Source organism: Benincasa hispida, chromosome 6 (genome assembly GCF_027475165.1).
Source record: "Benincasa hispida cultivar pf3 chromosome 6, pf3_genome.v1.1, whole genome shotgun sequence".
Classification (NCBI taxonomy): Eukaryota; Viridiplantae; Streptophyta; class Magnoliopsida; order Cucurbitales; family Cucurbitaceae; genus Benincasa; species Benincasa hispida.
The window spans coordinates 30,365,962-30,389,617 of record NC_143483.1 but is presented as its reverse complement, the minus strand read 5'-3'; the positions used below and the strand labels follow the sequence as shown (position 1 = coordinate 30,389,617).

At 36.0% G+C, this 23,656-nt stretch overlaps 1 pseudogene; it reads left to right on the top strand.

Annotated features, from left to right (window-relative positions):
- Window positions 1-7,303: 7,303 nt before the first annotated feature.
- LOC150035588 (uncharacterized) lies at window positions 7,304-10,612 on the top strand (annotated as a pseudogene).
- The last annotated feature ends 13,044 nt before the right edge of the window (window positions 10,613-23,656 follow it).

Genomic DNA, 23,656 nt, shown 5'->3' with positions numbered 1-23,656 from the left:
TATTTAGATTAGAAGGCTTGGGTGATGAGTGCTGGCAGTAGGGCTAGTAACTACCACGGTCATATCCTCTTCAGGGTAACCTGGGAGAGGGTGTGACACTGATAGTATGTATATATCTTATATATAATGTATATACTATGCAAAAGTGGCTTAGGCAAGAAAACTTTTATTTTTCCGTTTTGTCCAATTTTTTGTTTTTTTTTTATGATTATTAGGATATATTAGGTAGTTGTTCAATAAAGATTAAACAATTTATTTAAATCATTAATTTATTTTTAAATAATATCATCATTGTAATTTTTTGTATCATTTTCTATAACCACCTGTAATTTTTTACTATCATAATGTTAATATAACTTAATTGAAAATAACTTTAAAAAATTAGTTGAAAATAAAATTAAACTGATTTAAAATCTAAATTCAAGTATCTTCATTTTTAACTAAATTGTGATTACCAAAATAAAAGATAATTTAATTACTTATTTGTTTATTAAATTAAATAACAATATGTGAATAACAAATTTTTTTGTTAGGTTTTTTTTATTTATATAGAACAAATTTTTTTGTTAGGTTTTTTTTATTTATATAGAATAGGTGAAATTATTATACAACAACAAGGGGATCCCACAGCTTAGGATCAAGGCATCATAGCAATAAAGCATAAGAAAAGATAGAACTAGATTGAAACAAAGCCAAAACAAATGCAAACAACACCCTCCACCTAGGAGAAAAACAAAGAAAAGGAAACAAAACCCCACAACCTGGGGCCAACAGCAAAACAAAGAATATTGGCAAGAACAAAAAAGAGGAAAAACATCTGTAAACATACTAGATAATAAAGAAGATCAACCCACCAGGAAGCAGCACGAACACGAATCGTAAAGACCATAAGGTGAAATAGAGCAGACACCATCCTCGGTCTACCCCCATGAAGCCGCGATTATGCCTTTGCCAAATGTAGTAGATGGAAGCACACCAGAAGACACGGAACAACTTACTACGCACCCCTTTACTTGACCCCACTCAGCACAACCAACTCAACTCGACATCCCAACCAGCCATCCAATGAGTTGAAACCAACTGATGCAACACACTTGACCACACCTCTCTTCCAAACCCACACTCAAAAAATAGATGATCCTACGACTACACACCTTCCCTACACAGAAGACACCCCTTTCTGACAACACACACCAACTCCTCAACCAATCATGCGTACCTAACCTGTCCCTCACAGCTAACCACGCACAGAAGGAGTGGCGTAGAATACCACCCCCAGACCACAAAAGACTTGTCCAAGACACCTTAGGACGACGAAGGCACAAACTTTCCCATGCACTAGCGATACAAAATTGACCACTAGCACCCGACACCTGACACCCAATATTCTTCCCCCTCACCCTAGGCCCTTCTGCCTGAATAAGACCCCATATCTCAAGCAACTCCCATGACACTGTAGGCCACCTCTAACCTCCCTCATCATCAATAAACTCCGACAACCACGCCTCTATACTACTCTCTACATCATAGACCACCGTAGACCCATATGAATCCATAATCGCACCCTCAGCAACCAAGGATCCCACCAAACAAAACATGACCTTCCATTGCCCATCATCAAACAAATCAGATGCTTGAATCTATTCCTACAACGCAAGATAGCCCTTAAGCACCAATACCTCCTAACCTCACACCGAACAACTACAAAGACTGCCCACGCAAAACATACGCTTCCACCCATGCCACCCATAATGAGCTCGATTTAATTAAAAGATGCCAGAGCAGCTTCAAAATAACAGCCCGATTCCATGAAGTCACATGTTTCACACCCAACCCCTTCTCACCCTTTGGCAAGCACACCTCATCCCACACCACCCGTGCATCTTCCCGACTCTCTGCACTGCCCTTTCATAAATAACTACGTAACAGATGATCAACCTCATGAGTTACACACGTAGGCAACACGAAGATGCTACACCAAAACACCTGAAAGGACTGTAAGACAGACTTGACAAGCTGCAACCTCTCAGCAAAAGAGAGGGACCGAGCCGTCCAACTTCTAATACGAGTTGTAATCCTCTGTATCAAAGGCGCACAATCCACAGCCTTCAACCGACCAACCAATAAAGGTAACCCTAGATACCTAACAGGAAGCGAACCAAGAGAAAATCCCAAAAAAGCAGTAAGCTCCTCCGCTTCACCAGACTCCGCACCCGCAACAAACATGGAACTCTTCCCAACATTTGCAACTAACTCAGACAGCTCTGCAAACTCTGCTAGAACCTGCCTCACAAACTTCAAAGAACCCACCTCAGCTGCATAGAAAATCATCAAATTATATGCGAAAGCCAAATGAGTCAGGCCTACATGCTCACACCGATCATGGAACCTAAACCACACAGGAGACTTATTCAACAACCTGGATAGGACCTCCATTACCATCACAAACAAAAATGGAAACAACAAATCTCCCTACCTCAACCCCTTCCTACCAAGGAAAAACTCCTCAAGGGAACCATTAATCATTACAGTATTTGAAAAAAATATATTAATAAAATAATAGGTTATAATGCACATCAATTATGAAATAAAATAAAATTTTAGCATGTGTGTATATAAAAGTTCTAATTTTCTCTAGTATATTATTAATTACTTTGAAGAAAAATTAGTGAATAATTATATTCTATTTTGTTTTTGAGATTGTGACATTAAGGGCCCATTATATAACGTTCCCATTTTCTATTTCCTATTTCTGTTTCTCATCTTTTAAGAAATGGATTTATTTGATAACCGTTCATGTTTCTCGTTCCCAAAATTAAAAAGAACATTTCTAAAAATTGGGGAAATTTATGGAATCCACAAAAGAAATTTTCGTCTGTTCCATATCTTCTTATTCTGTTCCACTCTTTAAGATTTATGGTTGGCTTATCGATTTCTTATTCTCAGATACTCTCCTTCTTCCTCTAAGCGACAGCTTCACACAAGTCATAAACTCCCCTTCTTCATTCCTATCAACGATAGCTTCACACAAGTCATGAACTGTCCTTCTTCAATCCTATCAACGATAGCTTGACATAAGTCACAACTTCTCTCTTCATCTTCTTCTCATCTACAATGTCTACTTTCTTTTTCTCTAAGTTAGGGTGCCCAAACACGAGGTTTGTTTCTTCTATTAGAGGTTGTTAATTTGTTGTACTATAATATTAGAGTTTGTTAATTTGTTGTACTCTAATATTAGAGTTTGTTAATTTGTTGTACTCTAATATTAGAGTTTGTTAATTTGTTGTACTTTAACTACTTTGACTAGAGTTAGTTTTAACTCTAACTACTCTAACTAGAGAGTTTTATTCCTTTTGTATCTTATATATATGGGTCCTGTACACTTCAATAATATGATGAGGGAATTATTTTTTATGAAAAGACTCAAGGCTTTAATATGGTATCAGAAGTGAAATGCAAGATCTTCTCTTGAGTTTTTTCCGTATCCCCCCTTCGATTCTTCCTGCGCCTCATTCAACGGTGAACTTCCCACTTTCCTTTTTCCTTCTTCCTTGGAACTCTCCGCCATGTCCGATGAAGACCCGATCCCCTCTCCATGAAATCCTAACGTTCCCACCACTTATTCTACCTTTAACTCCTCGTCAATGCCGCTTAATCCTACCGTTCTTGAACAATATACCAACCTCTATTTTCTTCATCATTTCGATAGTACCAATCCGATTCTTGTGTCCAATTTACTCATTTAAACAAATTATACATCTTGGAGTCAAGCAATGGTCATCGGTCTCACTGTGAAGAACAAATTGGGATTTGTTGATGGATCTATTCCACATCCAACAGGTGATTTGCTTAATTCTTGGATTATCTGCAATGGTGTAGTCACCACTTGGATCCTTAGTTCATTATCCAAGCAGATTTCTGCAAGCATCAACTTCACTGATTCTACTCGCGAAATATGGGTTGACCTCCAAGAACGATATCAACGCAAGAATCGTCCAAGAGTCTTCCAACTTCAACGTGAGTTATCAAATCTTTCTCAAGATCAAACTTCGATAACTGCTTATTATGAAAAATTGAAAGCTTTCTGGAATGAATTAGCTTCTTACTGGCCAATGTGCTCTTGTGGTCATTGTACCTGTGGTGGTGTCAAAGATCTTGTTCAATACTTTCAAACTGAATACGTAATGACCTTTCTCATGGGTCTCAATGATTCTTTCAGTCAAATTTGAGCCCAGTTGCTACAAATGGAACCTGAACCAACCATCAATCGAGCATTTTCCTTGATTGTTCACAAGGCACAACAACGTGCAATCCCATCCCTTACCACGACACCTTCCATTTCTTCCACTACTGCCCTCATGGTCCAGAACTCTTCAAGAACCAATGGAACTACCACTAATTCATCCAATCGATCAAATACATCCAAGAAGAAAGATAATCCTTTTTGTTCTCACTACAACATTTAGGGCCACACTGTCGACCGTTGCTATAAGCTTCATGGCTATTCACCGGCCATTGACTTCATCAGAAAAATCCTTCATCCAAGAAGGCAGCCCCATCTGATTTTCTCTTTTCTTTGACTTCTGAACAGTGTCGGGGTTTATTGTCATTATTACAGTCTCATTTAGCCAAGACCAAGACTGAAAATGAATCAACTGCTACTACCTCACATGTTGCAGGTATCTATCCCAACTCCCATGATTCTCTTATTACATCTAGTGCTTAGTTTCTAGACTCTGGAGCAACAACTCACATATGTTATCAAGAGGATACTTTTATATCTCTTATGCCTGTTGCAAATGCTTCAGTTTCTTTGCCAAATCAATCTAAGATTGTTGTTCAATATAAGGGAAATGTGAAGTTATCTTCTAACTTTATCCTTCAAGATGTTCTGTTCATATCTGATTTCTCCTTCAACTTGATTTCTATCAGTGCTCTTACTAAACAATTACCTATTACTGTTAAATTTGTTGAATCTTCTTGTGTGATTCAAGACAAGTTATCTTTGACGATGATTGGCAGGGCTAGCTTGTGGCAAGGTATTTACCTATTTCATGTTGAACAACAAGATAGGCAAGTTCCTACAGATGCTGTTGTCTGTAATACATCTCATTGTTCGACTTCTATTTGGCATGATAGACTTGGACATCCTTCTCACAAACACTTGATCGCTTTAAAGAACTTGATATCTGTTGATTCTTTTCGACTTTCTACACATGAACCTCGTTTGATTTGTCCTTTAGCAAAGCAAAAACGGTTGAGTTTCCATTGTAATAAACATTTAGCAAATAAAATGTTTGAATTGATCCATTGTGACACCTGGGGCCCTTACCCTACTTCCACACATGTTGGCTGTTGTTTTTTTTTTTTTACTATTGTTGATGAATTTTCAAGATATACATGGGTTTTCTTAATGAAGAACAAGTCTAATGTCTTGAATATTATTCCACAATTTTTTGCTTTAGTTGAAACTCAGTATGAAACCAAGGTAAAATGCTTTAGGTCAGACAATGCTCCTGAGTTATCCTTTCAAGATTTCTTTTCATCCAAAGGTGTTGTTCATCAATTTTCATGTGTAGAATGCCTTGAACAAAACTCAGTGGTTGAAAGGAAACATCAACACCTATTAAATGTGGTAAGAGCCTTGATGTTCCAATCCCGAGTTCCCATTCAATTTTGGGGTAAATGCTTATTGACAGCTGCATTTTTTATTAACAGAACTCTTTCCCTTGTTTTAGATTGGAATACTCCCTATTTTCGTCTTCACCAATCACATGCTGATTATTCAATTCTTCAAGTGTTTGGTTGTCTTTGTTTTGCTACTTTTTTGCCTTCCCACATATCTAAATTTCATCCACAAGCTATTCCATCAGTTTTCATGGGATATCCTCATGGAATGAAAGGATACAAGCTATATGATATTGAAAACTAGAAGTTTTTTGCCTCGAGAGATGTGGTTTTCCATGAAACTATATATCCTTTTCACAAAATCACACATCAAGACCATGTTGTTGATTTATTTTCCGACCTTGTTATACCTACATCCTTTGACTATTCTGGCAGTTATACAGCCTATACTCCAGCAGCTAATGTACATAACCACACAGCTAATACATGCCCTAGCCACTTCCCTAATTCTGACATGGATGCGCCCCATTCATTTCTTGTTCAGATTGACAACTCTCCCTCAACCCACAGCCTTTCTCCTACACAAGCCCCAACTGCTCTAGCCCCAATCTCACCTTCTGAACAAAACCAAATTTCACCAGATATGCCCTCATAAGTTCTCAATAACCAGCAGTCATTCCTAGAAGTTCTACTTTAGCCATTAACCCTCCTTCATACCTGAAAGACTACCACTACAGTCTCCTACAGGCTCAACCACTTACCTCTTCAACAACAAAATTTCCTATACATAAATGCCTTGGGTATGACAAGCTGTCTTCTGATTACAAGCACTTTGCTTTATCAGTCTCCTCTGTTTTTGAACTTGATTTCTACCACCAAGCTGTTCCTCATGAACATTGGCGCAAGACAATGACGGAAGAACTCACAACCATGGAAACAAACAACACTTGGTCTATTGTCCCTCTTCCAGTTAACAAACATTCCATTGGCTGTAAATGGGTTTATAAAGTCAAGTTTAAAGTAGATGGAACCATTGAAAGATACAAGGCTCACCTAGTTGCAAAAGAGTATACCCAACAAGAGAGGCTCGATTATATTGAAACCTTTTCCCCAGTAGAAAACTTGTGATTGTTGAAGTTTTACTAACCGTAGCTGCCTCTCTCAACTGGCCATTAGTCCAACTCGATGTGAACAATGCATTCTTACATGGTGATCTCCTTGAAGAGGTGTATATGGACTTTCCTTTGGGATACAAGCATAATCTTGTTACATCTAAGGTGGAGAAGCTTGTATGCAAGCTTCACAAATCAATCTACGGGTTGAAACAAGCCTCACGTCAATGGTTTGATAAGTTTTATCATGCTATTTTACAACTTGGCTTCAAACAATCCAAGAGTGATTATTCTCTTTTTTTTCGTGTAGTGGCACTTCTTTCATTGCACTTTTGGTTTATGTAGATGATATTATCATCACAGGTGCGTCTACTGATGAGATCACTTGTTTAAAATAACTATTGAATGCCAAGTTCAGGTTAAAGGATTTAGGTTCCCTGCACTATTTCCTTGGGCTAGAGATTGCTCGTTCAGCAAAAGGCATATTCTTATCCCGAAGGAACTATACACTGCATCTATTAGAAGATTTAGGTTTTTTTGTAGCCAAGCCATCTTCTGTCCCTATGGATCCTAATGTAAAGTTGCACATTGATGAAAGTACACTGCTAGAAGATCCAAGTTTGTATCATAGACTGATTGGGAAGCTCCTCTACTTGACCATATCTCGACCTGACATCACATTTGTTGTCCACAAACTTAGCCAATTTGTTGCTAAGCTAAGACAGTCTCATCTACATGTTGTCCACACTCTTTTAAGATATCTCAAGTCGTCTCCTGGTCAAGGCATATTTTTACAAGCTTCTTCTTCATTTCAGTTGAAGGCTTTCTTTGATGCTGCATGGGCCTTATGCCCTGACTCACGAAAATCTACAACAGGCTTTTGTGTTTTTCTTAGAGATTCTCTTGTCTCTTGGAAATCCAAGAAAAAAAAGCACTATTTCCCGATCTTCTGTTGAGGCGGAATACTGTGCATTGGCTACCACAACTAGTGAGCTACTTTGGTTACATCAGCTGCTATCCGACTTACAAATAACTTCAAATCTGCCAACTCTGATATTTTGTAACAATGATGCTGCTATTCATATAGTAACTAATCCAATGTTTCATGGAAACACATTGAACTAGATTGTCATTTTGTTCGTGATCATGTTGCCAAAGGAACCGTGAAGTTCATGCCAATTCGGTCTTCTTCCCACCTAGCAGACCTCTTTACAAAATCCCTTTCTTCTTTTGTTTTTCTTCCTCTACTGTCCAAGATGGGTGTCATTAACTTCCTCACTCCATCTTGAGGGGGAGTATTAGAGGTTGTTAATTTGTTGTACTCTAACTACTTTGACTAGAGTTAGTTTTAACTCTAAATACTCTAACTAGAGTTATTTTATTCCTTTTGTATCTTATATATATACCCACCTGTACACTTCAATAATATGATGAGGGAATTATTTTTTTATCAAAAGACTCAAGGCTTTAATATCTTCTTCTTCCTTCAGATTAGTAAAATTAGAAATTGTGAGTTTTTATTTTTTACTTTTATTTTTTTTTAATTCCAAAATGTTACATACTCTAATCGAAGCATCTATTTTTTTGTTGTTTAGATTTTTTTTTTTTGAAATTTATAACTAGAACGTTGTTATACGAGATGCATAATTTGCCTGGTTGATTAATTTAAAATATGGTTTTGGTAGTTGTTTTTAAGGATACAAAAGTTGGAATCGGAAGGAGCTTGTTTTAATCACTGTTTTTTTTCTAGGTTATCTATTTTCTTGGCGTTCTCCAATTTCATAGATCCACCTATTTTTTTTTAAACAACTTTCTTCTTCTTCTTGATCTTTGAACTTAGGAAGTGAAGCTGAAATGAAAACACGAATTAAACAAAAAATTCTCACTAAGTAAGCAATTGGGCTATACTAAGAACTGGGTAGCGGAGAAAAGGTTTTCATCTTGAAGGGAGTCAGTGAGCAAAACAATCACAAGGACTGTTGGCTTATTATCAGTGGCAAGAAATAATTCCATTTCCCCTTTTTATTATTCTTATTCTTTTTTGGTTTGGATCTATGGTTTTTTCAATTACACTCTGATTTTATGACTTTTTGGCTTGATCTTTTACTATTTGGTGGATTTTGGTTCTCTTTTTGGTAGTGGAGTTCACTATTGGTTTGAATTTTGTTTGAGCTTTTAAATTGATGTTCTTTTGTTCTTATTGAACTGGTTGATTTTGAGTACAAATTTGATTTGTGGTATTTCTAATGTTGTATTGAACTGGTAGATATGTGATTTCTAGGCTAGACTTCATGGTCTATTTGTTGTTTGGTCATATTAGCTTAAAGCTATAGTGAAATATAGTGAAAATATGCCATGGAGCTTAATTTTAAGATTATTGTCTTTGTATTTGGTTTTTAAACAGATTCCATCTCCCAACTCCTTACGTTGATTTAATGGATGAAGAGGTTGCAAAGGGCGATCGACCAACCCAACATTTACAAGGATGTGATGGAATTACATGAGAAACCAACTAAATGCCAGTATTGGATATGCTTATACTCATGATCAACTGAAAAATAAGTTTAACAAATTAAAACAAAATTTTTAAGGACTTCAAAAAGATATTGAGTGATATGATAAAAAATGGTCGAGATCCATTATTGGGCACTATCACTCTAGAAAAGGATCAATGGAATGAACTTTTTTTGGAAACGGCAGGACTCTCAGAACGGCGAACAATAAACTGCCAAGGCATGGCAGTCAAGCGAAGAGCAAAACCTGCAAAACAGAAACTCGTTATAGGCTGAGTCGCGGAGCTCGCTTTCCTTAAGATATTTCGCGGCTCTGCCTAAGTGTATAAGTAGGTCTGAAAATTGCCATGTTGTCCCGAGGATAAAACAACCAAAAGAAATCCGATCGAAAATGTACCGTTACCGACCAGAACACACACCCTTTTTAAACCCACTGCTTGGAAAACTAAGATGGAGAAGGAGAGGAAAAATGAAATGAGAAGTGAAGAATGAATTGTGATTTTTCAAACCGCTGAAGGCCACGCCTTCTATAGGCCTTCAATGTCGAACTGTAGGGAGCGAAAAAGGCTCTCGGCCTTAGATGTGTGTGGAAAAAACGGAAAGGGCAGACGAAGCGCAAACTTCGTCAAATGGGGCAGACCGTTTCCTCCTTTTTTTCGGTTAAAAAAGAAAAAAATAATAAAAAAATAATATTTTTATTAAAATTAATAATCACACACACGTGCCTCGCCACATCTGATCGGACAACGGCGGTGCGCCTGTGGGATGTCCACCAAACTCACATTGGTCTATCTCTTCACTCCCCCTAAAACATGGGTAACCCTTGGGGCCCAAACCCAAAACTCAAGATTGGAGTACATAAAGAAGACTTCCAATACCAAATTTTTCAATATGGTATTCTCCAACCAAAAGGTTGGTTCCCTCTTGTTTTGAAAGTTAAATTTTCACCCAACAACTTTTTATGGTATGACTAAACTGCAAGTACTTTTCTTTTCCATTCATACTCATCTATTGAGTTATGGTTGATGTTACATATTGTTGTATTATTTCTTATAGGTGAATAAGAGAGCTAAGAAGTTTTAAAAAAATGGTTGCCCACATTATGCAAAGCTTATGAGGATTTTTGGCGATATTATTGCTACAAGTGTAAATGCTTATCCATCAACAAGGCTTCATATTCTGAAGATGAAAATGATGTTGGAAGTAATACAAACTTTGTTAGTGAAGAAAATGGTAATGAAAATAATGGAAAAAGAGTTTGAAGAAAGAGAGACAAATTTGGTAGTTTCCTTTCTTCATCTATAAATGTGTATGTTGAGAATGCAAAGAGAAAAAAATGATATCCTTGATAAAAGATAGCTTAGTTCTACAATTAGGCAAGTTGACGAGGGCCAATCATCTATAGGTGTGTGTGTCTATGTGTTATAAATCTTATTCTTCCTAGAGTAAAAAGAGACACACAATAGAGGGGGAGTAACACAAAAACCCTAGAAGCACATAATGGAAAAAAAAAAAAAACAGAGAGGAGGGTGTTAGAATTGTGGAGACAAAACTCCATGGAAGAACCCATGATAGACAACATACATACATACATATGTCTCCACATGAATGGTCCGGTCTTATACAAACTCTTTGCATAGGACACCTCCGCTTGCATGTCTCCACATGAATGGTCAGGATCTACCATCTGTAGTAGTTCACAACACTTGCAAACCTCTACAAAGCTGGCCGTATTCGTAGTGTCACCAGAATCAGGTATCCCACCTTAATCCTTATACTACACACCTATTTAGGTTATCACTTAAGGCATGATCCACTTGTATATCTCATATACATGCTTAAGTTTACATACGATAACCATGAAGCTTTGTTTATTGGATATAAGTAAATGCCAGAATGAAATAATGCTTATTTTTATTCATAACAATGTGTATATATTACAAACAACGAGACTCCGGGAGGATTAAGACACAAATCCCAAAAATACATACACACACACACACACACATATATATAACCAAAGTCAAATAGGAAGCAAATATTGTAATTTTGACCAAAAGTCAAAAGTGAAGAAAGCCTAGTCAAAATTTAAAAAAAGTCTATTAATTTTGTTGTGAATCTCAAATTGGGTTTGGCCCATTATTCTCATTTAGGTTTTTGAAAGCGCGCACACACACACATATATATTGGAGGAAAAGAATGGGAGGAATGACAAAGTTAAAAGGAAAAAATGGTAGTGTGTGGGTGACTTGCAGCGATTTTTTTCTTTGAAGTTTTTCCTTCAATTTGTGTATAGTAGTAAATATTTGAGAGTGTATTATCTTGAATTTTTGGGTGTTTTTCATTGTTAATTCCAAGATACTGAGTTGTGGTATAAGAAATCAAATAGTTTGCGTTGGACTATTTGGAAAGATTTGTAGCGCGAGTTTTGGAACTTTTGCAATCTTCATCATAGTAGAACCCGAAGTTGCAGAAGAGTGAACGTAGTCCCGAGTTTGGGACGAACCAGTATAATTTTAGGTGTCGTTCTCTTTTTCCCTCTCTATTAGTTGGTAATTTTATGATTGTTAATCTTTTTTGCTCTAACTTGTGGAAGTAGGAATTTTAGATATAATTCAACTTCCACATTCTATTTATATCTTAGTATAAATTCCAAAAAGTGGCATAAGAGCATTTTGGTTCAGGAGTCATTGAATTATTAGAGCCAAGAGGTTTCGAAGGAATCATGAAACTTGATGGAAAATTTTTGGGTATTAGAAGATGCAAGTTAAGGAATTTTTAACTTATAAAAAATTGCATAAGGCATTAAAGGAGAGACCAAAAGGGATTTCAGATGAAGATTGGGAGAACCTGAATGAAGAAGCAGTTGTAAAATCAAGATATGTTTGTCAATAAATGTTGCTAGTCTTTTAGCCGATGAGACTACTGCATAAAGTTGATGGAAGCACTTATAAACAAATATGAGAAACCATCTACCAATAGTAAGGCTTATCTTCTTAACAAGTATTTCAATATGAAAATGGCTTAGGATGCTTTTGTAAATTCCTATATTAATGAGGTTACCACTTTAATTTATCAGTTAAATTTGTTAAAATAGAATTTACTGATGAGGTGTGTGCTATCAGTTATTAATGTCTTTACTTAATAATTGGGAGACCATGAAAACTGAAACGTCTAATTCAATTGGAGATAACACATTAAAGATTTCAAGGATTTGTGATTTAGCTATATCTAAAGAAATTCATAAGAAAGACAGTAGTAAGGAATCTACTATAGTTTCAACTTTAATGGTGACTAAAGGTAAAAGCAAGGTGGACTATGAAAACGATGGGTCGAGTAGCAGTAATAAAAAGTGGAAGAATGGGAATAAGAATAAGAAGGTAGAGTGTTTTATTGCCGTAAGAAAGGTCACTTCAAAAATCAGTATAGGAAATTAGAAGAGGATTAGAAAAGAAAATAGGAGGTAAATCAGATTGAAATTGAAGAAGTAACGATAAATCTAGTTGAAACTAATGAAGATATAATTAGTGATGTCTATGCTTGTATTGAGAGTTACACACAAAATAGTATAAACTTATTTGAACGAACAATTGATAGTGTAGCTTCAGTACACATAACTTCAGATAGGAGTCTATTCACATCTCTCACATCAGAAAATTGTGGTCTAGTGAGAATGGAGAATGGTGGAGTTTCCAAGATCACTGGGATTGGCAACATTAATCTAAAGACAGAGTTTGGAGAAAAGTTAGTACTACGAGATGTCAGGTTTGTGCCAAGGATGAAGATAAATCTCATCTCTATTGGCAAATTTGATGATGAGGGTTATAGATGTGTCACACCCCACCCCGAGCCCGCCTTCTGAGCTCGAGGGGAAGCGTGAAGAACTGTAGATACCACCCTTTTGTGATACCTACTGCCCATCTGAACCTCTTTATTTTCATAAAAAATTAAGCCAAAGATGTAAACAACTGTTTGATTAAGCTCATTTTATTATAAACAGTATAACGTTTATACAACTCTTAAGCTTTAACTATAAAGTTTACAACAACAACTCCAAAACCCGAAAGTGTGACTGTGGCTATGGCAGACCTTGACCTTAACAGCACCCTAGAACTCCTCACCTTTCGCTATTTGGGAAGAAAAACATGAAAGAAAAGAATAAGTTTCAAGAAGCTCGTTGAGTGGTAAGCAACTTTTAGAGTTTATTTCAACTCATAATAATACAAGCATATCATAAATACAAGGTTAATACTCAAACCTCAGCCTTGGATGAGTCTGATCTTAAACTCTACCTACACACACGGTAGATAGTTAACTGATACTAATCATAAACGCTTACTCTCTTGCGTTCCCTTTGTTTCCTATGTGCATATAGATCTCTGCTTATGGACTCAGAAGCTAGGCCTGCCGGCCCTCTGACCATCCCATATGAGGTTCCTTCTACAGGCTCAGGAACTAGATCTCTTGGTCCCCTGACCATCCCGTGAGGTTCTACTCGGGGCTCAGGAACTAGGTCTATTGACCCCCTGACCATCCTGATCACATAATCTCACTCTCATGCTAATTACTCATTCACAACATAAGCATATACATAAACTCTAAAATATATGCTTAAAACTTAAAGGAAATTACCACTCACCTTGGTAAGGTAGGAATCTTCCTCTCTAGAAGTTTCTTGGTTTTCTCGGGCTCTCTTTTGAACCCTAAATTCCATATTCAAATTTAAGCTCAGATTACTCATAGTTATAAGCCTTATTTCGAGATACTTCATTCTACAACCATATTCTAAAATTCTCAGGAAGCTTACCTTAGAATCTTAGCACATAACTACTCGTGGTTTGGCCGGAATCCTCAAATCATCAAGATTGGCTCAAGCTTACCTGAGAGCTTGACCCTTCTGTCTTTTCCTCTCTCTCCAGCCCTATTCCTTGGGGCTTCTTCTCCAGCGGCCCTTTCTTGAAAACTAGACTCTCTCATATTTCAAGTGGCTTTAAAATCACTCAAAACGCACGAGTATTTTGGGAGAACTCCTCGTCCCAAGTTGATGCTACTTCGAGACTTCACTGTCTGACAACATCTCCTTCTCTTGGAACCTCTTGATCTTCCTCCGAATTTGCTCCCAAACACTCTTCCTACTGTTCTTTGAAGAGAATTTATGTTATAAGCTGAAAAGTCACCTTGTGGTGGTATTCATAGGCCAAAGGAATTGATCTTTTTCATTTTTACAAAGCCTTCAACGCACGACACCTCCTACTTTGGAGTGTTTGCACCATGCTTTGCCACTCCTTCTTCCTTGCCATTCACCTACTTCCATGCCACTCACCTGCTTGCATGAAGTTTGAGTTGTCATCCTCATGCATAAATCCTCCTTACATGAAACTCTATTCGTCCACCTCTTACTAACTCAAGCTCAACCTTCTCTTGGTATAGCCATTTGTTCGGATGAATTCATCAACCTTGCGTAACGCAAGCCTCAGCACTGCATAAACAATTGGCCTATAGTTTGGTCCATCGTGTAGCTATTGCACTTCATCGTATAGCTCCATCGTTTAGTTAATCCCTCGCTGTCGCTTAACATCTAACCCTCTCCCTGTCGTTCATTATCCAGCCCTCTCGCTGTTGCCAATCGTCCAGCACCGCCGGCCATCGCATAGCGCCTACGCCCTATCGCATAATTCCTCGTTTAGTGATCTCTTATCTAAACGATCTCTATGTTAACGATCTTGCTGTCGCTCATCGTGTAATACTGATGCCTATCGTCTAACGCATCACACCCATCGTCTAGCGCGTCTGCTTATCCTCTAGTACTATCGTCTAGTGCTATCGTCTAGCGCTTATACTGATCGTGTAGTTCTATCACCTATCGTGTAGTGCTATCGTTTAGTGCATCTCTTCACATCGTTTAGTGCCGCACGTAGCTACACGATCGTCTGCCTCAATGCCTTACGCTCCTTATTTAGCTCTCTCGCTCTCGCTTACGCAGTCTCAATGCATGAGCAACCTTTGGGTATTACCTCTTGCCAAAGCTTCGACCAACATGCGTCCCTTCCTCACAAGCTCAATGCATGGTTACCCTTGGCTTCAATGCTTAACTCCTTTTAACCTCTTCAAACTTAGCCTTATCTCATGCGTTAATGTTTCTTAACACCACGTATGGTTTCTTTTTTACTTCACATTTAGCCAAATTTCACTAGTTAAGACTCAACTTAAAGCTAATCAAGGAAAATCTACTCAAATACTTAGAACTTTTCTTTCTCTTCAACATAGGATTTAACTAATACTTAGTTAATTCCCTTAATTACCTGCTCAAGTAGGGAATTTGAAATTCGGGTTTCACAATAGATGTGAGTTTGGCAGTCGCCAGTATAAACTCATGTTGGGATCCCATATAGTGGCCATTGGCCATATAAATTCCACACTATACAAATGCCGGTTTGGTGTTGTCAAAGGATCAAAGAGACGGTGGATGCTAGTTAAAGCTGTAAATGGCAGGTGTAGAGGTACAGTTGAGCTAGCAATAATGATAGCCAATGTTGATCAGTTAGATCAAGGTCCATCAGTTCAGAAGCAATTGGGAAGTCTGAGAGAGAAAGTTAATGGCTATCACGAACCCTCAATTGTCAGACAGTTGGATGAAATGATGAAGTCATAGAAGTGAATAAGGACATCAAATTGAAAGACCAGAGTAATTGTTAAGGTCAAGGATAAAGTTTCCAACTTGACAGCAGGTTTGTAGGAAGGAGTGAAACCATTTGCAGAATTTGTTATCTTCAAGAATAGGTGTTCAAGTTCGAAGATGTCCATTGGTACTACTTAGCTGAAGTGGGATATGTGACTGTCTTTTATGTCTGGAGGACAATTCCACTTAAATTGTCTATACCTCGAGGCAAGAATAGATGAACTACAGTTATTTTTCTTATGGTTTCCTATTTTGTTACTTTGTTGATTTTATTGGTTTTATGTTGAACCTTGGAGTCTGTTAAGAAAATTATAGTTGTAGTGGGAGTTGAGTCTTGAAGTTTGTCAAGATGGTGGGTTTTGTTGCAGCGGAAGGAAAAATCATCGTTTTGTCTCCAAGTAGAAGAATGTTAGGACTGGGAGACAAAACTCCATGGAAGAACCCATGATGGATAATATATACATATATGTTCGATCAAAGTCAAATAGGAAGCAAATATTGTAATTTTGACCAAAAGTCAAAATTGAAGAAAGTCTATTAATTTGGTTGTGAATCTCAAATTGCACTTCACCCATTATTCTCATTTATGGCTGTGTTGAGAGCATATTTATGTATGTGCTGGAGGAAAAAAATGGGATGCATGACAAAGTTAAAAGGAAAAAAGTAGCAATATGTGAGTGACTTGCGGCGACTTTTTTTTTTTTTGAAGTTTTTCCTTCAATTTGTGTGCGGCAGTAAATATTTGAGAGTGTATTCTTTTGAATTTTTTGGTGTTTTTCATTTTTAATTCCAAGATACCAAGTTATATAGGAAATCAAATAGTTTGTGTTAGACTATTTGGAGAGATTTGTAGTGCGAGTTTTGGAACCTTTGCAATTTTCATCATAATAGAACCTGCAGTTGTAGAAGAGTGGACGTAGTCCCAAGTTTGGAGCAAACCAGTATAATTTTTTGTGTCATCCTCTTTTTCCTTCTCTTTATTATTTGGTAATTTTATGATTGTTAATCTTTTTGGCTCTAACCTGTTGAAGTGGGAATTTTAGATATACTTCAGTTTTCGCATTTTATTTATATCTTAATATAAATTCCCAATAGAGGGAATACAAAAAAGAAAAAAAACACACAATGGATTTTTTTTTTACACAAACCATAGAGAGATGTAGAGAGAAAATTAGTGAGTTTTATACAAAAAAAAAAAAAAAAAAAATCCACAAATCCTCCCAAAATCCATAATACCAAGATAGGTCTAGCTTCATTGGAGATTGCATTTGGTAGGGCATTTATCCTAAGGATCCACATCTCATACAATGAACGACTTCTTATTTTGGAGTCCAACCTTCAATTTTCTTCTTCTCTCTTAGATTTAAAAAAAAAAAATAAGGAGATGATAACTTGTAGAAATAAAAGTTATTGTCTCTCAAAAGTTGGAACAATCAGGATTCTTAATGATAAAATCTCATCTTTCTTAATGGAAAACACATGGAATACTTTAGGCATAACAAACTTTACAAAAACATTCTTTTCGATAGAACTACGTCACTAACAGAACCGTGTCACTAACGCATCTTATTGCAAGATTTCAGTAAATTTTACAAAGTGTCGCAGGTGTAACTAATGTAAAGGGCATGCATTTGAAGAATTCCAATGCATAGCAGATACATTAGATCAAGCTGTTCCTGTCAAATCACCACTTGCAAGTAACTAAAATGTTAGCGGCTGAATGTCGACGTCTAAAAAGCAACTGAAATGGCAAGCGGCTGACCAGGGTATGGAAATTAATGCTGTCATATCACAAGTTGCTAAGGGAAAACTCCTATAAATAGAAGACTTGCAATCGGAAAATACAACTCATAGCATAGAGAGCATAGCATAACATAACATAGAAAGAGCTTAGAATAGAGTAGTGCTGCGGTTGCAAGAAGATCACAGGAGGAAAAAAACCATCACCGTTGTTGATCAAGGAGAATTGAAGGGAACCAAGCTTGAGAGAGAACTCTTCTTCATTTCTTTAACCATTTGGTTGTACACACATTAAGATCAGCCAAAGAGAACAAGATATTGAACTCTGCGGCTTGACTCTTTTCTTTTTACTTTATTTCCATTCATCATTCATGCGGTTAAGTGTGTTATTGTAAAGACAATTTCAATCTTTATAAAATCGTGCATTTAATCCATTCACTTGCCTCTACTTACAATCTACCATGTTAAATGCATTTGTGACTTTATGCCTGCTAAAATTCTAAAAGCTTTCATCATTCCGATCATTTGGTTGAAGTTATCTCAGCTAAACTATTCGAGAGAATAGGATAGCTAGAAACGCATCAAGTCAGAACGCACAGTAGCTTTAGAGATAAAAATACTTATGGTTCACTGTTTTCTGTATCCAATGCATGCACCCTAGAGATAGGAACATGTGGCATTTGCATTGAGAAATGTTAAATGATAGATAGATAGAAACCCAACACATTGACATACACTTGATTGTAAACACACATCCTTCATCTTCATTCTTACCCATTTTTTCTTGTCCATCTTAATTATATCAACGCATTCACTTATCACTTAGCACCATTCCTTCATTGAACCCTATATTTCACTTGAACTCCTGTTTCTTCTCGTATGCATACAGTTAAAGTAGTGTAGATAACCTTTTTTAGCATTTATTTAGAACCCCTCTACATCAGTGCAACACAAGGCTTGCTTTAGTCTGACCTAAATCCCTATGTTCGACCCTGGACTTACCAGGAACCTGAATTAGATTTATACTTGGATCTAGCTCAGGTAAAGCTTGTATGCATCATCCAGTGAGTGTAACGCATCGTCCATTCTTCTCACCTAGAGAAGTCATTCACCATTCATCTTCATTCACATTAGTCTTATCTCCCATTTCCACTCATTATACACTCCTAGCACACATCATGAAACCACGAACAGGAGAAAGAAAAGGTTATAAGGAAAATTGGTTTTTATTTCTATTATTTCTTTCCTATTTATATGTTGTTTGTATTTTATGTGATCTTTTATTTATTTTTTTATGCATTACTTATTTTTTTATTGGTTAATTTTGATATTAATGTTCATCTCTTTCAACCTCTTTGATTTCTTTTTATTTCTTGTTTTTTTTTTAAGTAAAGTATGTGTGACAAAAAATAGATGAAAGAAAGAGAAGGGTTAACATACCTTGGTGGAAGGGAGAAATTTTCTCTCTGTGTTAAAAAAAAAAAAATTGAGTTGAGGAAGAGAGAAAATATGTTGGGAAAAGAGATTAGAGTTGAGAAAGAATAGGAGGGAAAATAATTTGAGATAGAAGAAGAGAGAGAGGAATGGGTAGGTATGAGTTTTAAGAATGTTAAATAAATAAATAAATTAGTTTTATATTATTATTATAATAAAAATGGAAAAAAATGTGATGTGATGGGTCATGACATCCATCACACCTATCTTTTTTGGCCTTTTATTAAAATATTGTACTTTGACAAAATTATTAGGAAAATATGGTGGGTTTAGAAAATTTAGGAAAATGTGGTAGAGTGGCAGAGGTGTCAAAAGGTCGAGAGTTGAAGACTCGATCAATTAATGGAAAAAATGGAATGAAAAAAAGCAACCAAAATAGGTCGAGTGTAAGCCCTCTCTTCTTCTATTCTTTCTTGGAATATTAGGAAGCACATAGTTGAGATTGAACTTGGGGACTTGAGATAGAGTTTGATGTGGATCTCTTGTTAATATTTATAATTGAAAATAAAAATATTTGGATTGACGTTGTTTCATTTTGGAAAAGGAATAGGAATTTGAAGAGGAATTGCATTTTTTTTAAAAAAAAATAAAGAAAAGAAGTAAGTAATTAAATAAATAAATAAAATAAAGACAAAGGGATAACAAGAAAAGAAAAGCGGTGACGAGCCTTAAAAAAATAAACTTGTAAGCCCTATCTTCTTCCACTCTTTCTTGGAATATTAAGAAGCACATAGTTGAGATTGAACTCGAGGACTTGAGATAAAGTTTGATGTGGATCTCTTGTTAAAATTTATAATTAAAAATAAAAATATTTGGATTGACGTTTGTTTCATTTTGGAAAATGAAAAGGGATTTGAAGAGGAATTTCATTTAAAAAAAAGAAGAAAATAAGTAAATACACAAATAAGTAATTAAATAAACAAATAAAATAAAGAGAAAGGGATAAGAAGAAAAGAAAAGCAGTGACGAGCCTTAAAAAAAAACAGAGGGATTTTTTTTCTAAGTTGGTGCAAGAGATTCCCGGATCAAACTCAAATTTTCTTTGATGAAATTGTAGAGGGATGAGAGAAAGAGAAGTTCGAGGGTTACCAGAATGATTGGAGCTGTGGAGGTTGAAGAATTTTTTAATGAAAAGTCAAGTTAATACTGAATTTTGGACAGACTGAGCAAGCTTCAGTGTTTTGAAGTTTTCGAGCTATAGAAATCGAATTTGAAGCTTTGAAAACGCTTGAATAACACGGAATCAGCTCCAAAAGTCACGTTTCTCTGTTCGCCTGAAATTTTTTATAGTCTCGGTTTTCCTCAAAATTTCAGCTTCAAATTCAATTTCTACAGCTCGGAAACTTCAAAACACTGAAGCCTGCTCAGACTGTCCGAAATTCAGTCTTAACTTGACTTTTCATTCAAATTCCTCAACCTCCATAGCTTCAATCAATCCAGTAACCCTCGAACTTCTCTTCCCCTCATCCCTCTACAATTTCATCAAAGAAAATTGGAGTTTGATCCAGTGAATCTCTTGCACCGACTTAGAAAAAAAATCCCTCTGTTTTTTTAAGGCTCGTCACCGCTTTTCTTTTCTTCTTATCCCTTTCTCTTTATTTTATTTATTTATTTACATTTTTCTTTCTTTTATTTTTTTTTAAAAATGCAATTCCTCTTCAAATTCCTTTTCCTTTTCTAAAATGAAAAAACGTCAATCCAAATATTTTTATTTTTAATTATAAATCTTAACAAGAGATCTACATCAAACTTTATCTCAAGTCCCCAAGTTCAATCTTAACTATGTGCTTTCTAATATTCCAAGAAAGAGTAGAAGAAGAGAGGGCTTACAAGTTACTACCCCCTTTTTGAGAATTTCGTCCTCGAAATTCAGGTAAGGTCATCGGATGAATAGCTATGGATAACAAACTTCCATCAACTGTGGACATTCTCTTTTAAGGTGACCAGGTTGTCCACATTTATAACAAGTATGAGTTTCATTCTAACACTGCTCCTAATGATACTTGGTTCATACTAAACACAAAGGTCTCCTTCTAACACTAGCAATAGATTCTTTAAGTTGCTCACTAGAAATAGTTCCCTCTGTTCCCCGATTTTCTTTACTCGAATTCAAATCGGAACTCGATGTACCACCATGCTTGGATTTCAAAGTTCCTTTACTAAATAATCTAGGTGCAAATCTTTTTACTTCCTTTACTTCTTGTTCATTCAACATATGGACTTGGAGATTTAAATCCATTACCACTATATACTATTCCTCTTGCCTAGTTTTCTGCCATCACACTCTTTTCCATTCACAGAGCAGCTTCCACTAGTTAGAAAATTCTTTCTACTCAGCACTGATTGTTACAAGGGTATGTATTTCTTTCCTCAATCCTTCCTCAAACCGCCTGTATAACTCTTTGTCAATCTTGAGTTGCCTTTAGTCTCTCTCTAATAATTTTAATATTCTCAGATTAACCTGTACTGGCTTAAGACCAATTGATTTCCTTTCCTAAACCCAATTTGTATTGATGTATCACACATAATACACCAGTTAGTTCCAGTTAGGAGTAACTCTTATCCACTGGTTCCCATAGTTGGATCCCCAACTCTCTTTCAAACTCTTCCAAAACCAACCTATACGTTGCTGAAAAGGTCATTACTATCCTAGGTACCATGAGACCACTTAGGCCAAATATCTAGGAATTTTTCACACCACCAATCAATCTTGTTAACTAACATTTCTAGTACATAACTCAACATTTGTGCTATCCTTCCATAATAACTTATCTTCTTTCTTTAACGAGTATATACTAGCTTAAAGGATTCTCCTGCCACTCCTTAAGTTATTTTAAGAGTTACATCCACTTCCGGATACCTCAAGATATTATACCACACCTCTATGTCGTTAATGCTAACAAACCCACATAGTGAAGAAAACAACACAACACACAAGAACCCAACCCATAGATATCCTATACAATGAACTCCCAAACAGCAAATTATTCTTTTGCATAACACCCCCATGTAATAGTTGTGAACGTTTTTCCCTATAACAACCACGTTGTCCACAATTATAACACATAGTGGTCCCTTTCAATTACTAACCCCATTGATGCTTGCCACAAGATGAATAATAAGATTACACATCTACACTTGATACTAATGCTCTGGGTTGTATCTTACCTGGCTTCTCAGATATAACTATAGGACAGATTGAGTCTCCTGACCCTTGGTTTCTCTTTTTTCTTTCATTCTTCAATCATACCTTGACTTGAAACTTCCGTTGTTCATGAATCTAGGTATAAATCTCCTATTTAACTATTCACGCGGTGTATTCGAGGAATTGCCCACACAAATGTCCCTTTTTGTTTTCCTTTTATCGCTTCTTCTTAACAAAATTTTCTCCACTCTTTTAGTTGCCTTTACCAGTTTTGAGAAATCTCTCCACTTCGCACTTACTATGAAAGAGCTTCATATTTCATCCCAGTCCATTCTCAAACCTTTTACACTTATCAGTTTCATTTTCAAACTAAACAATTGCACACTTAAATCATTTCTTAAATTTTCTCCATACGATTTCGAAACACTGTATCAACCTCAAAATTTACTTCTGTTTTTCACTATAGAGACTTTGGATAAAGCTCTTCATGGAAAGTTTCCTTAAACTTTTCCCAACTTATCTCTCCCTTTTCTTCATAACTGATTTCAAACATGCATCATAATTTCTTAGCTTCACCTTGAAACAAGGATGTAGCAAGTTTTACTCTTTTGTGGGTAGGACAGTTCATCAATCTGAAGAATTCTCCTAACTTGGCTAACCAGATTCTTGCATCCATAGAATCAATTGCTCTAGTGAAAACTGTTGCTATAAACGCTTTTAAGCATTTAATCTCAAAGCTTTTCTCTGGAATAATAGGAAGCACATAGTTGAGATTGAACTCAGGGACTTGAGATAAAGTTTGATGTGGATCTCTTGTTAAGATTTATAATTAAAAATAAAAATATTTGGTTTGACGTTTGTTTCATTTTGGAAAAGGAAAAGGAATTTGAAGAGAAATTGCATTTTTTTTTTAAAAAAAAAAAGAAAGAAAAAAAGTAAATAAATAAATAAGTAAATAAATAAATAAATAAAATAAAGAGAAAAGGATAAGAAGAAAAGAAAAGCAGTGACGAGCCTTAAAAAAATCAAACTTGTAGGCCCTCTCTTCTTCTACTCTTTCTTGGAATATTAGGAAGCACATAGTTGAGATTGAACTCTGGGACTTGAAATAAAGTTTGATATGGATCTCTTGTTAAGATTTATAATTAAAAATAAAAATATTTGGATTGACGTTTGTTTCATTTTGGAAAAGGAAAAGGAATTTGAAGAGGAATTGCATTTTTTTTAAAAAAAAAAGAAATAAAAGAAGTAAATAAATTAATAAAATAAAGAGAAAGGGATAAGACGAAAAGAAAAGCGGTGACGAGCCTTAAAAAAATAGAGAACCGAAACTACACAGAATTTT